This window comes from Myotis yumanensis, unplaced genomic scaffold (assembly GCF_028538775.1).
Source record: "Myotis yumanensis isolate MYYU_CA2020_CCGP unplaced genomic scaffold, mMyoYum1.0.hap1 SCAF_23, whole genome shotgun sequence".
Lineage (NCBI taxonomy): Eukaryota > Metazoa > Chordata > Mammalia > Chiroptera > Vespertilionidae > Myotis > Myotis yumanensis.
In genome coordinates this window covers 12,498,363-12,513,274 of record NW_027223774.1, presented here as the reverse complement: position 1 = coordinate 12,513,274, position 14,912 = coordinate 12,498,363, and the positions used below count along the sequence as shown (strand labels likewise).

Sequence of the window (14,912 nt, the reverse complement as noted above, 5' to 3'; positions counted from 1 at the left end):
GGATGGCCCGGACTGCGCAGGTGTGTTGATTGGGCGTCCTGGCCACTTCTGTGCTCAGAGCTCCAGACCCTGCACTGGCTACAGAGAGGAATTTGTCCGGAAGCAAGATGTAACAGATGTGCCTTAAAGACAACATCATAAAGCCTTCGAAATGCTCATAATCTCCCATTTCCACTTTTAAGCCTTTTTTTTTAAAAAAAATTGAATTTATTGGAGTGACTTTGGTTAATAAAATTATATAGGTTTCCAGTGTACAATTCTATAATACGTTATCTGTATATGTATTGTGTGTTCATCATCCGAAGTCAAGACTCCTTCCATCACCATATAGGTTTCAGGTGTGGGTTTCTATGTTACAAGTATGTATATTATACTGTGTGCCCTCCACCCAAAGGCAAATCTTCTTCAGTCACCATATATTAGGACCTCCTTACTCCCCCTGCATCCTCCCTCCCACCACTCCCATTTATTTCAGCAGAAAATGACTAAAGGCCTGCTCTGTGCTGGGTACTGTCCATAGTTCTGAAGATACAGCTGTGAACAAAATAAAGCTCCTGCCATCATAGAACATTAGTTCTTGGTGTATGCAGAGCAAAACCAAGCAAATACATATATAGTATGTCACAAAAACGAGGAAAACAAGCAAAAATATGTCAGAGTGGTAGGAGGGATCAGGAGGGATGGGGATGGGGGCTATTTCAGACACAGTGGTCAGCAAAGGCCTCTCTGCAGAGGTGACATCAGAGTAGAGGATGGAATACTATGGAGCAGAGAGGTGGACAGGTCTCTGGAGGAGGGACCGAGGAGAAGGTAAGTGGTAAATCTTGAAGGAAGCAGAATTTATGTGCTTGAGACATGAAGAAGACTGTGACGGGGAGAGGAGTGTGCTGAGAAGAATGGAGCAGGTGATGAAGTCACATGGGTTCCTGTTGCCATGATGAGGATCTGGGATTCTCTGCCAAGTGTGATGGGAAGGCACCCGGGGTGATAAGTGCAGAGGGCAGTGCTACCCACATGAAGGACCCCTCTGGGTGCTGGATGGAGAAGAGACCTAACATGCATGACTCTTACTCCCACTGACAGGTCACAGCTCTGCTCTCCCTTCTCCAGTACAAAACCCTCTCTTCTCCTCTGAACCATGGGAAAAAACAGGCTGTCTGTGCTGCCAGCATTAAGGCTGCCCATCTGTACACAGGAAGCAATGCCCCTGGGAATTTAATATTCGAGGCTCTGGCATTCGCTCCATGAGCACCTGTCCCTACCCCTTTCTGTTCTCTGGAGCACAAGATCCCATAGGAAAGATATGAACGCTTTTCTATGTCTGGGGATACCTGACCTTATGAGACTTGGTGAGGCCATAGCTGAAATGCCAGAATTCTTTATCCCAAACCCCTTGATGATAGGGTGCTGGCAGGTGACTCAAGCTCAGCTAACCTGATGTGCCCATTCTGCCTTTGACTAGTGTGGGCTGCAGGCACAGACCTAAGGTGGCTTCAGGATGGCACTCAGGGCCAGAGAACGCAGTGCTGCTGCCGGTGGCAAATGCAGGAAGACCCATTTCAGGCACACGCATTATGACAACCGTTTCTCCAATTTTCTGATCAGCAACTTGGTTTCAAAAAGAGTCAGGGCTGCTTAGCTGTGTGCCATTTCTCCATCCTCCCAGTCAACACTGACGCTCCTCTACAGCCCTTTAATACATTTACTTCCTAACTAAATTGCCCAGAGTGTGTTTATCCTGATTGCAATTTAGACACCTCATTGACATAGAGCATACCAGGATATATTTTTATTTTATTTTTTTGTTAATCCTCAACCAAGGATATTTTTTCCATTGAGAGTGGAAGGGAGGGGGAGAGATAGAGAGAAACATTGATGTGAGAGAGACACATCTATTGGTTGCCTCCTGCACGTGCCCTGACCAGGGCCGGGAAACTGCAACCAAGGTACGTGCCCTTGGCCGGAATCAAACCCGGGACCCTTCAACCCGAGGGCTGATGCTCTATCCATTGAGCCAAACCGGCTAGGGCGAATATATTTTTAAATGTTGGAAAGTTATAGCTATGAAAAGATTATTTTCTAATGCTTAGCAATCACTGATAAGGTTTTACCAGGAGGAAGGCACTCTTCTAAGAGTCTCACAAATTGACACACGTGTCATGCCATGTGCTCATGGACAGAAACACCAGGAGCATCACGCAGTGTAAGTGTATCTAACAGGGTCTGTTAGGGTGTGCAAACACACCAAGGAAGAGGTAGCTGAGCAGACTCAGGCCCCTGAACACACAGTGTCCCCTGAAAGTTGTGCGTGGGCCAGGCATAGTTTGATGGAATGCCCGACCCAGCCACTCCTGTCCAGTCCGGTTCTCATCAGAGTGACTTGGAAATTGGGAATTCTCTGATATGACTGAGGTCACCCAGAAACCCTCCCAGAATCACACGTGGGCCTTTAAGCTGCAATAAAGGAGCCATTTCAGATTCTCAGACACTTTTCCACGCACTCCCCTCGAGGCTTCTGCAAAGCCACGGTGACCAAGGAACTGCACCTTGGGGAAGGAGGACCCCAGCCCCAAGTCTAACATCATCAGCCCAACATATCTCACCCCCCCATACTCTCCGGAGGTCCTTTTCTATCCCAGCCCCCTAGCCGGTTTTGATCCCCAGTCAGGGAACACGTCTGGGTGTGCGTTTTGAAGTGGAGAGATTTGAAGCCTGATAGGAGGGTGATGGCATCTAGAGAGAGAATTTCTCTGAGTAACTTCACCTTCCATTCCTGGCTAGGCAGTCTTGCTCATGGCCTTCCTGCTGTGACACTGTTTGGAAAGACTCCAGACAATGAGCATTAGAATCTTGTGATTGTAGCCTGAGCCAATGTGTGCCATAAAGACAAAGAACTTCCGGTGACTCGGGTATCTATCACCCTCTCAGCCTCAGGGCCCATTCATTTGCACCTTCATCCAAGAACTGGGACCTACAAGTCTGTCTAACCCACTTCGGTTCCACCCAAGACAAGTGGATCCTCATGCCAGGGTTGGTCTCACCGGTGACTAGGATGAAGGAACATATTTCCCCTCTGCTCTCAGATTCTGGCTGGAGGGACATGTGGAGTCCCAGCTCCAGGTTGTAGGTGGGAAGTGGGAGAGCTGTCCAGTCAGCTCTGCTCAGGTCAGGGGGTCAGGGGGAAGCCCCCTGGACTGAGAAGACCTGTTGCCATGGACTGTCCCCAGACAGAGGGGGCTTGGAGAGCTTCGTTCTGCACCATCCAGAGGCAGGCCAGCCACTGACAGTGCCAATGCCAACAACAAGATCTGCCGCCCTGTCCCCGACTTCTCTCCACCTGGACTCTCCGTTGCTGAGGAGTTTTGCTCTGTCTCTCTCCACCCTCTGTGACTCTTCCCTCCTGTCACCTTTTCTCCATCTACCTTAGGTCTATCCCAATCTTCTGATGTTGCTTAAAATGACAATACAGACAACAGGATATATTTTATTGAAAACTGTTTCATCTGTTGAGAACTAGAGATTACACAGTGAGAGTTGACAATATTTGTTACATCACTTCCCCTCCCCAATGGTAACTGTCTTTACAGAATACAGCTTACATTTTTCTATAAATGTTATATATTTACTAGAGGCCCGGTGCACAAAAATTTGTGCACTCGGGGTGGGGGTGGAGGAGAGGGGCCCCCCAGCCCGGCCTGTGCCCTCTCGCAGTCTGGGACCCCTCGGGAGATAACAACCTGCTGGCTTAGGCCTGCTCCAGGGTGGCAGAGGGCAGGCCCAATCCCTAGGTGCAGCCCCTGGTCAGGCTCAGAGCAGGGCCAATTGGGGAGTTGGGGCGCCGCCCCATCATGCACAGAGCAGGGCGGATCGAGAGGTTGTGATGCCACCCTCAGTCACGCTCAGGGTAGGGCTGATTGGGGGGTTGGGGCACCGCGCCCTGTCACACTCAAGGCAGGGTCGATGGGGAGGTTGCGGTGCCACCCCCTGTCACGCACAGAGCAGGGCCCATCAGGGGGTTGAGGAGCTCCTCCCTGTCACTCACAGAGTAGGGCCGATAGGGGAGCTGGGGCACCGCCCCCTGTCACACACAGAGCAGGGCGGATAAGGGGGTTGGGGCGCTGCACCCTGTCACACTCAGGGCAGGGCCAATGGGGAGGTTATGGCTCTACCCTGTTACACACAGAGCAAGGCCCGTGGAGGAGGGTTGGGGCGCCACCCTCTATCACCCACAGAGCAGGGCCGATCAGGGGGTTGGGGCGTTGCCCCCTGTCACTCACAGAGCAGGGCCAATCAGGGGGTTGGGGCGCTGCCCCCTGTCACTCACAGAGCAGGGCCCATCAGGGGGGTTGGGGCGCCACCACTGTCACACTCGGGGCAGGGCTGATGGAGAGGTTATGGCTCTACCCTGTCACACACAGAGCAGGGCCCGTGGGGTGGGGGGGTTGGGGCCCTGCACCCTGTCACACACAGAGCAGGGCCGATCAGGGGGTTGGGGCACCTTCCCCTGTCAGGAACAGAGCAGGGCGGATAGGGAGGTTGTGGTCCCGCCCCCTGTCACACACAGAGCCGCAGGGCGATCAGGGGATTGGGGAGCTCCCCCCTATCAGGCACAGAGCAGGGCTGATCAGGGGGTTGGGGCGCCTTCCCCTGTCACACACAGAGCTGCAGGGCGATCAGGGGGTTTAGGCGCTGCCCCCTGTCATGCTGATCCCGGTGCCGGGAGGCATATTACCCTTTTACTATATAGGATAGAGGCCTGGTGCATGGGTGGGGGCTGGCTGGTTTGCCCTGAAGGGTGTCCTGGATCAGGGTGGGGTTCCCCACTGGGGTGCTTGGCCAGTCTGACTGAGGGGCTGAGGGCTGTTTTCCGGCTGGCAGGTGACTAAAAGCTCCCAACCACTCCTTGTTTTCTTTTCTTTTTCTTTTTTTATTCTGGGCCAGCTTTAGCTCTGAGGCCTCGCTGCTGAAAACATCGGTACAATGTTGTGGTCCGGGGCTGACTGAAAGCCGGTTTCTGGGGTTTTGTTTAGCTTCTATATTTGTTACATAGTTACTTAGAGTTGCAGCTGAGAGGCCGGCAAGTTAGGCTGGGAACGTTGGAGTCTGCAGTCCCTGGAGCAAGCAAGCTTCATGTTCGCTTCCAGCTGCCTGGCTGGCGGCCGCCATCTTGACTGACAGTTAATTTGCATAAGGATATGCTGATTAGCCAATGGGAAGGGTAGTGGTCGTATGCTAATTACCATGTTTCTCTTTTATTAGTGTAGATATGCATATAAATATGGGTACATGTAGGCCATACTTTTCTCTTTAAAAAAATAGGATAATATTAGCATAGGTTCTCGTTATTATAGCCTGAGCCAATGTGTACCATAAAGAGAAAGAACTTCTGATGACTCGGGTATCTATCACCCTCTCCGCCTCAGGACCTATTCATTTGCAACGCACCTTCATCCAAGAACTGGGACCTATATGTCTTTCTAACCCATTTCAGTTCCACCAAGACATCTCTTTGAAGTCCAAAAAGCTCACCAATATTTCTTTTTTTAAAAAATATATTTTTTATTGATTTTAGAGAGGAAGAGAGAAAGAGAGATAGAAATATCAATGATGAGAGAGAATCATTGATTGGCTGCCTCCTGCATGGCCCCCACTGCAACCCAAGCATGTGCCCTTGACTGGAATCGAACCCAGGACCCTTCAGTCTGCAGGCTGACGCTCTATCCACTGAACCAAACCAGCTAGGGCACTTACCAATGTTTCTTACGGCTGCCTAGATTTCTAAATTTCCATTTTATGAAGAAATTGTAATTTATTTCATTTGTCTTCTTTGAAAGTCACATGAGTTGTTCCCAATTATTCAGTTTTACCCTAAAAATGTTGCAATAAATAATCTTGCACATATTTTTATGCACATGTTAGAGTGTTCCATCAGAAACAGCACTAGGAGGGGAACTGTGAAGCAGGCTGTGTAAGATGCGCTGAGTCATATGTAAACAGAAAACACAATAAAACTGAACCTATGTACAAATTCATTGTCTGATGTAACAAGAGCATGAGCCAGGTGGACCCAGAGTTTCAGTTCTACCTTTTTAATGGCCTTCAGTGAACCTGGCAACAACTCCAAACCTTCCAAACAAGAGAGTCATGTTTATCAGAGATGTTATTTCTGGAGATGTTTCCCACGGTTGTGCAAATTCCCCAGCAGCACAAGGTTTTATAAAAACAGAAGAAAACAGGTCATGCAGAAAGAGGGGACATGCGAAAGCTGTGTGAGATCAAAACACTGGTTTCTTGACCGAAGAGCTGGCCAAGGTTTCACAGTCCCCTCACTGATGGCCTTCACTGTATTTCCCACCGGGTGGGAGGGGGAGTTGGAGCATGTGAAGGGGCCCATGTTCCCATTTACCACGCACAAAGGCAGACTGACTCTGAGGATGTGATGGATTCTCAGAACAGGGTGCCATAGCTCTTACCCACCATATGTGGCCCAGAAAAATTGCCAGAGACCCAACCAGTAGCCATTACAGGCATTCTCCACCCAGTCTGTGCAGACTGCAACTTTCCTGAGAGAGACTCATGTTGGGGCCACTGTTAGAGATTCGGCAAGCATCCTTACACTCTGACAGCACCCTTCCTTCTACACCCAGGATCCCAAACAGTAGATCATAGAGTCACAATCTCAGTTTCTGTTCTGCACAGTAAAATCTTTAAAGATACAAAGATTTGGTCAGAATGACTGAAAGCACATTCTGTAATGAGAAGCAAGATTGTCGGATTTAGATAGAATCACTTTTTCTGAAAAAGCATGATTCACAGAACATAATTACAAAGCATCTTTCTTCTTTGTTATAATTCATGGCTTAAAAAACAGCAATCATATTCTCCTCACAGTTACACAGTGTGGGAAGGCTCATTTCTCCTTCTCACAGCACTAGCTGGGGTGGCTTGACTAGGCCTGGAGGACTTGCTTCCAGAATGGCTCATTCATGTGCCTGGGAAGCTGGAGCTGGGTGTCCTCTGGGAGCTGTGTCCCGGCATTTGGCCTGGGCCTTCGTTCCTCTCCACGTGGCTCCGTGGGCTTCCTCACAGCCTGGCAGCTGAGAAGATCACTTGAGGCCAGTTTACCACAGAGAAGGGGCTAATCCTTGTTGTGAACTCTTTCCCCCAAATCTACCATGGATTTGGCTTAACAAGTCTAATGTAAACCACCAGGACCTGTCTTATCAAATGAGGCATCACAGGACCTGTCCTCTTCTTTTTTCTCCTAAACTCTAAGGGACCCCACAAGACTTACAACCAGGGGAGCAGTGGGCGGCAGCAGCTCCATCCGGGCTAACCCCTGAACCTGTCTCCAAGGCCCCCTTTTCTCTGACATGTCCTCCTTCTTGCTTCCCCTACCTTAAGCCCTCTGGTTGTTTCACTGTCCCCGGCTTTAATAAACATACTTACAAAAGCCACTTGGACTCCTCTTGTGAAATCTTTCCTACAACAAGTCAAAAACCCACACACTACTGGTGGGCCCTAGGCAGACCCGCCCAGCTACTTGGGCTTCCCCACAGCCTGGCCCACACCCACTCCGGTAACATAAGGACAGGCTTTCACTGATTTTGGAGAGAGAGGAAGGGAGATGGGGAAAGAGCTGTTGAGGTCCAGTCCCAGCAGGTCCAGGGGTTCCCCAAAGGTGTGGACGGAGTCGGCGAAGAATGTTTTACACGGAGACAGCGTTCAGAACTCTCTAGCTTTCCTTAGTCTCCGTGGATCTTCCCTGTGCCTGGCTGAGGCCACAGAGAAAAGATCCTGAGGCAAGCTGAGCCTTTATTTTATAGGGAGAGGTAAACAAGATAGTGGTTTCCATAGTTACACAGTTCTTGTGAGTTTCACTTGTTTTGGCCACTTCCTGCACTTCCCTCAGCGCATTAGCTTCCCAGATAAGATCTAGAGAGCCTCATAAGGTCAAGCCTAATTATGCTTAAGAGGACTGTGCCCTCTAAGCTGGGAATTGTTTGTGACTTTACCAACAGGTCAGTCCGAGGCTTAACCCTATATCAGCTCCCCATAAAGAGCCAGAAACATTGATGAATAGGGAACCCAGAAATCGACCTAAACCACTATGCTCAATTAATATTCGACAAGGGAGGCATGAACATACAATGGAGTCAAGACAGCCTCTTTAATAAATGGTGTTGGTAAAATTGGACAGATACATGCAAAAAAAAAATGAAACTAGACCACCAACTTACACCACATACAAAAATAAACTCAAAATGGATAAAGGACTTAAACATAAGACGGGAAACCATAAAAATACTAGAGGAATCCACAGGCAGCAAAATCTCAGACATATGCCGAAGCAATATCTTCACTGATACTGCTCCTAGGGCAATGGAAACTAAAGAGAAAATAAACAAATGGAACTACATCAAAATAAAAAGCTTTTGCACAGCAAAGGAAACCATCAACAAAACAACAAGAAAGCCCACTGCATGAGAGAACATATTTGCCAATGTTATCACCGATAAAGGTTTAATCTCCAACATTTACAGGGAACTCATGCAACTTAACAAAAGGAAGATAAACAACCCAATCAAAAAATGGGCAACGGACCTATATAAATACTTTTCGAAAGAAGACAGAAGAAAGGCCAAGAGACATATGAAAACATGCTCAAAGTCACTAATCATCCGAGAGATGCAAATCAAAACGACAATGCAGTACCATCTCACACCTGTCAGAATGGCTATCATCAACAAATCAACAAGTGACAAGTGCTGGTGAGGATGTGGAGAAAAAGGAACTCTCATGCATTGCTGGTGGGAATGCAGACTGGTGCAACCACTGTGGAAGACAGTAAGGAGTTTCCTTAAAAAGTTTAAAATGGAACTCCCATTTGACCCAGTGATCCCACTTCTAGGAATGTATCCCAAGAAACTAGAAACACCAATTAGAAAGGATATATGCACCCCTATGTTCATAGCAGCACAATTCACCAAAGCTAAGATTTGGAAACAGCCTAAGTGCCCATCAGTAGATGAGTGGATTAAAAAACTGTGGTACATCTACACAATGGAATACTATGCTGCTATAAAAAAGGAGTTCTTACCATTTGCAACAGCATGGATGGAACTGGAGGGCATTATGCTAAGTGAAATAAGCCAGTCAGAGAAAGATAAATATCACATGATCTCACTCATTTATGGAATATAATGAACAACATAAACTGTTGAACAAAAACAGATCCAGAGACAGAAAAACATTGATCAGACTGTCAAACCTCAGAGGGAAGGTAGGGGAAGGTAGGGGCAAGGGGGAGAGATCAACCCAAGGACTTATATGCATGCATATAGGCCTAACCAATGGACACAGACAACAGGGGGGTGAGGGCATGAGTGGAGGGGGGGGGGAATGAAGGGGTAATGTGGGAATAAGTACACCTATGTAATAACTTAATCAATAAGGAAATTAAAAAAATAGAGAGAGAAACATTGATTGGTGGTCTCCCATACACAGTCCGATGGGGGACTGAACCCGAAACCTGGGTATGTGCCCTGACCAGGGTATGTGACCTTTCTGAATATCGAATGCTGCTCCAACCGAGTCACACCGGCCAGGGCAGGACCTGTCATATTTAATAAGGCTTCAATGGACCCTCTACATCCTAACTGTTGTTTTTTTTTTTATCATAACATTCAATTGTGAGTGAAGGGTGAGTTTAAAATGGATCTGATATTGCACAGTATTACTTTTGAACTGTCTCTCAAAAAGCTGGTCGACCACCCTACCTGGTTTGGCTCAGTGGATAGAGTGTCAGCTTATGGACTGAAGGGTCCCCGGGTTGGATTCCGGTCAAGAGCACCACCCAGGTTGTGGCCTCATACCCAGTAGGGGGCATGCAGGAGGCAGCTGATCAATGATTCTCTTTCATCATTGATGTTTCAATTTCTCTTTCCCCCTCCCTTCCTCTTTGAAATCAATACAAATATATTTTTTAAAAAAAGCCTGCCAACCACCCCCTGTTTTCTTGACCCAGGATTCCCAGTTATCAACACTGGATGATAACAGGAGACAGCTGGGATGACGGTGGGAGGCTCGGACCCTGCAGAGCGCAAGTGCCTCCAGCAGGACTCACACAGGGACCACGTACTGGCCAAAAAGTGTCTGTCCCTGTGATCGGGTCCATGTCACTATTCAGGGGCTATTGCCACTATCGGGCGCACCAACACTTGGAAGGCGGCTGAGTTTGTGGCTGGGGCAGCCCCTCCTATGGGTCTGGATCCTCTGTGGTGGCTCCGTTTGGCTGCCTGGAAGCTTTGGCAAGTTGCAGCTGCTGCCTCACTGGGTGTCAGGCACCTTCAGGAGAGTCCTGCTCTCTGAGGTGCACCAGAGCAGGTCACATGGGTGCGTTTTTACCTGGGGATTAGGCCCAGTAAGACCCTGCCCCTGGCTTGGGGTGGGTATGGGGGAGGTGATGGAGAAATGAGAAGGGCAGTCTGGATGTCTAGACCACTCATTTGGAGGAATCCTGCCTCTGTCATCTAATCTCTAGAGGTTATTCAAATCCTATTCATGCCCTTGTCTATGTTTCATCATCTCTTGGTCCCTCCTTGCAGCAAAAAGATGTTCTCCCGGAGAAAACATGAACGAAGTTGAAGAAAGATATCCAGGAAAATCAACTTTGACTGAGGCAGCTTGGAGAGAGAGGCCGGGAGGTGTGTAAGGCCTGATATTTGGCTTTTCTTTTTGTAATGCAGGTGCCTGACTTAAGCTTTGACTGGGGAGGCTCCCACTTCAAAGAGGGCTGCCTGGAATAAACACGCCACCAGCCACAACACTTAAGAGCTGCCCCTTCTTGTTTTAGGGATCTTGGTGGAATGTGTTAATTGACCATTTGAAATAATTGGCTTATCCTCTCCCCTTCCTTGAAATTCTTGCTCTTATGTTATAAATTCACCATAAAGAGTGAACAGCTTAGGCCCCCAACCTTTACCAGAATAAAGGGTGTCCCAAAATTCACGCAAGAAGTAATTTTGACAGAAAAAACAGGTTTATAATAAAAATTGTAATTTTTTTATTGATTCATAAAGTATACAGTACAGGGTTATGTATGGAATAGCATATTGGGTACATGGCCTCCATGGCTTTGCTGGCACATACGCACACTTTTGTTGAAATTTTCCATGACCGTTTTGCATAAATGTGGCTGAATTTCGATGAGGCTCATTTTCATCCTTTTTTTTTTTTTTTCCAGTTGATCAGCATGGCAAGGTTTTCTCGCTAGGTTCTCCAGCCAGGTTCTGTGTTTTATTGTCTTGTTACATCTGTATTTATACCAGTTGATTTAAATTTTTATTTTTTTAATTGGAAAATTTACCCATTTTAATTTTTTAAAAACAAAAAAATAAAACACAACACAACATCAAATTATGCTTTACCATCTACAATCCAGTTATATCCAAACATTCTAAGACCAAACAGAGTTCCCTGCCCAGAGCGGGGAATTAAAATGAGACACACAAAGGTGAATGCTGAAGACCAAAGTTCCAGCCGAGGTCACAAGTCTTCCATTCAAATACACTCCAAAGCTTTTCGTTTCAGTCTATTAAAGTGTTTACAGGGAGTTCTTTAATTTCATCCCAGACACCGGGTTTCTTCAATGATACACAGCTTCATGACATTTGTCTCCATCCAAAAGGAATACAAAGTAATTTTTATTGTTGTCTCTTTTGGTAGCGTAGAGAAGTACAACCATCAGCCAGATTCCTTTAGCCATCAATGAGGGAAGGCGAGGTTAAGAAGAGACCTGGGCAGAGCTGCCTGCTGGATTCCACTTGTCTTTCTGAGGACGCGACTTCAGAAGTGTTAAATCACACTTAGGCCACTACAATGATTAGTACTAGTAATCTTTTTTAGATGATAAAAAGGAAAATACCTAATGGACATAAAAAACGGTCGAAAGATTCTTTCCGCAGGTTAATGCCCCCCTCCCCCTCCAAAAAAAATAATACAAAATGAACATATAATTGGGATGGAAACTCCATTGGATATTCCAACTCACCCCACTGCTGGCTCCCCATAGAAGGGGAACAGGCATTAAGTTTTATTAGTAACGTTATAGTAACCAGATGTGTCGATGGCAGCTTATTTGAGGTCCATCAATCAAAGCATGGCTATTGTTTTCTGACTGCCCGCATCTGAACACATTCAGCTACTATGGTAAACTACAAAGGAAGGAAAAATATATTTATTCCAAGATTCGTTTACTGGGATTTTTAAGGGCCCTGTCTTCTGTAGAGCCCCAGAATGGTGATAATGTACTAGGGGCTGCTGTGTTTCCCAGTATGAGCTCCCATTCTCTGAGGGTCCTGAGAAGGATAGCGGATTGGTCCTGGAGCCCTCATGAAAGGAGGAGGTGGTCCCATTAGGTGGAACATATGTGGCCCAAAACCTGGGGATAGGGGTGGGACAATCCCAGGGGGTGGCGGCAGGGCGATGTTCACCACAGCTGGAGGGCCACTGGGGGGACAGGTTGAAGTAGTTGGCAGAGGCTTCTTCCTCTGCTGCAGGAGGAGGGGGAAGAGCTCCTGGCAGGCCTGGAACAGGCTCCAGCTTGATGCCAGAGTCTGTGGTTCCGTCTTTCTCTTTTTCTTTTCCTCGGGCTGCTTGGGACCTTCCCCATTTCACATGAAGTCGACGGCCATTGACAATTAGCTTATTAAAGGACTTCTCCGCAGCCACTTCAGCAGCCTGCCTTTGTGGCAAACTGGATGAAGGCACATTGCTGTCTCTGCACCACGGTGATCATCCGAATCTCTCCAAACTGGTAGAAATGATTTCTTAGGTCTGTCTCAGTAATGGTATCGCCCAGACCACCAACATATAGTGTGGTGATAGTCTTGTCCTCTGGCGGGTCCAAACGAGGCATTGTTGAAGCCCGCTTTAGAAGCTTATCTGCCACAGGGTCATTGATTCCATAATATCAGCCTTTAATGTTCTGATCAGCAAGGGGGTCATCTGGATCTGTAGGCTTCTCATGTCTGTATGGACATTCGTCTCCTCTATTACATTTTTCTTTCACCCAGAAGGAGCAAGTGTGGGCTCGATTCCTTTGGTAGTAGGGTGTGGTCCGGGCCAGTTTGAGCAACATATCAAATTACTTCTTGCGTAATTACTTCTTGTGGCTTTCCCCAGTATGCCAACTGGCCATGTTCCATCAGAGTTAGAAATCTCCCTCTCCATATTCTGTGTGCAGTACTCTTTGTTGACATCTGATTTTGGCATGTCATCCTTAAAAGACAGCCCTGCATCACGAACCTGGATGGGCAGGCCATACTCCAGATCCAAGAGGCAAGTCTGACAGACTTTCTTCAATTTAAAAAAAAAATATATATATTTCTTTATTGATTTCAGAGAGGAAGGGAGAAGGAGAGAGAGATAGAAACATCAATGGTGAGAGAGAATCACCAATCGGCTGCCTCCTGCACGCCCCCCACTGGGGACCGAGCCCGCAACCCGGGCATGTGCCCTTGGCTGGAATCGAACCGGGGATCCTTCAGTCCGCAGGCTGACGCTCTATCCACTGAGCAAAACCGGCCAGGGCGACATTCTTCAATTTACTACAGGTTTGGCACACCTCATTTCACATGAAGTCGACGGCCATTGACAATTAGCTTATTAAAGGACTCCGGGGCACCAGCGAAACACTGTGAATGGCCTGGCACAGACTTTGCATTCCTTCCTGTACTTTTCTTTGGTCATTCGGATATACGGTTTTTTTCCAAGACACGCCTGGCACAGGATGGGGAAGTCCGCATCCTCCCAGTTCTGCCTGTTGTAGGTGTTGGAACCCAGAGAGGTCGCCGTCTTGAGAGCCTCCGGAGGCAGCCGCCACTTCCGAGTTGGCAGATAGGACCGCCATAATCCCGTCAGGTCCTTATACCAGTTGATTTTAATCCTGTCAATTTCTATTCCAAAGGTTGACCCGGAGACAGCATTCAGTTGATCAGCATAGCAAGGTTCTCTATTCAGGTTCTCCAGCCAGGTTCTCCAGCCAGGTTCTGTCTCATTTTCATCTTGATGGCTTGGTTAATCGACAAAATGGTCACATTCGGGGTTCAGAAAACCCACGAGTGATTGTCGAGAAACAAATGCATCCACAACGTGTCACTGTTTGGTGCAGATTTTGGGCTGGAAGCATCATCGGACCATTCTTCTTCGAAAATGTGGCTGCTCAGGCAACAACAAAAGAGTGTGTACGTGCCAGCAAAGCTGTGGAGGCCATTTACCTGATATGCTATTCCTTACATAACCCTATACTTTATGAATCAATAAAAAATTTACAATTTTTTACTATAAACCTGTGTTTTCTATCAAAATTACTTCTTGCGTGAATTTTGGGACACCCTTTGAAAGTACTGTACAACTCCAAACCCACTCTCTCTCTCTCTTTTTTTTTTGTCTCTCCCAGGGACCTGGCTGTGTGCCCCAGGTGTGTTATATAATTTCCAAGTTTTGAAAAACTATTTTCAAAGTTCTCTGGTGGTTATTATTGAAGGGTGTCTTGCCATCATAGGAAGAACCACAAGGGCTGGTCCAATGGGTCGGGGCTGCCTGTCACTACTTCAGCCAATTAAGCAGAGACAAGGTCGAATCATATATGAGCATTCATTCCAATACCGCTGCCAGGATGGGAGAGCAGCAGGTCGCTCAGAAAAATCTGCTCTGCCCCTCCCACAAGCTAGCTGCTTATATAAGATAGAGGAACAAAGATTCCATGGGAAAGTAAGAATTACGGGCATGAGAAAGTAGGTAAGGGATAATGGTTAAAGGTTACAGGCAATGTGGGCTGGGGAGTTACACGGGCGGGGGGGGTGGGTGCTTGTGGGTACCTCCAGGTCAAGATTGTTTGATCTTTCCAT

At 47.4% G+C, this 14,912-nt stretch overlaps 1 pseudogene; it reads right to left on the bottom strand.

Annotated features, from left to right (window-relative positions):
- Positions 1–12,175: 12,175 nt before the first annotated feature.
- LOC138999822 (pre-mRNA-splicing factor RBM22-like) lies at positions 12,176–14,912 on the bottom strand (annotated as a pseudogene).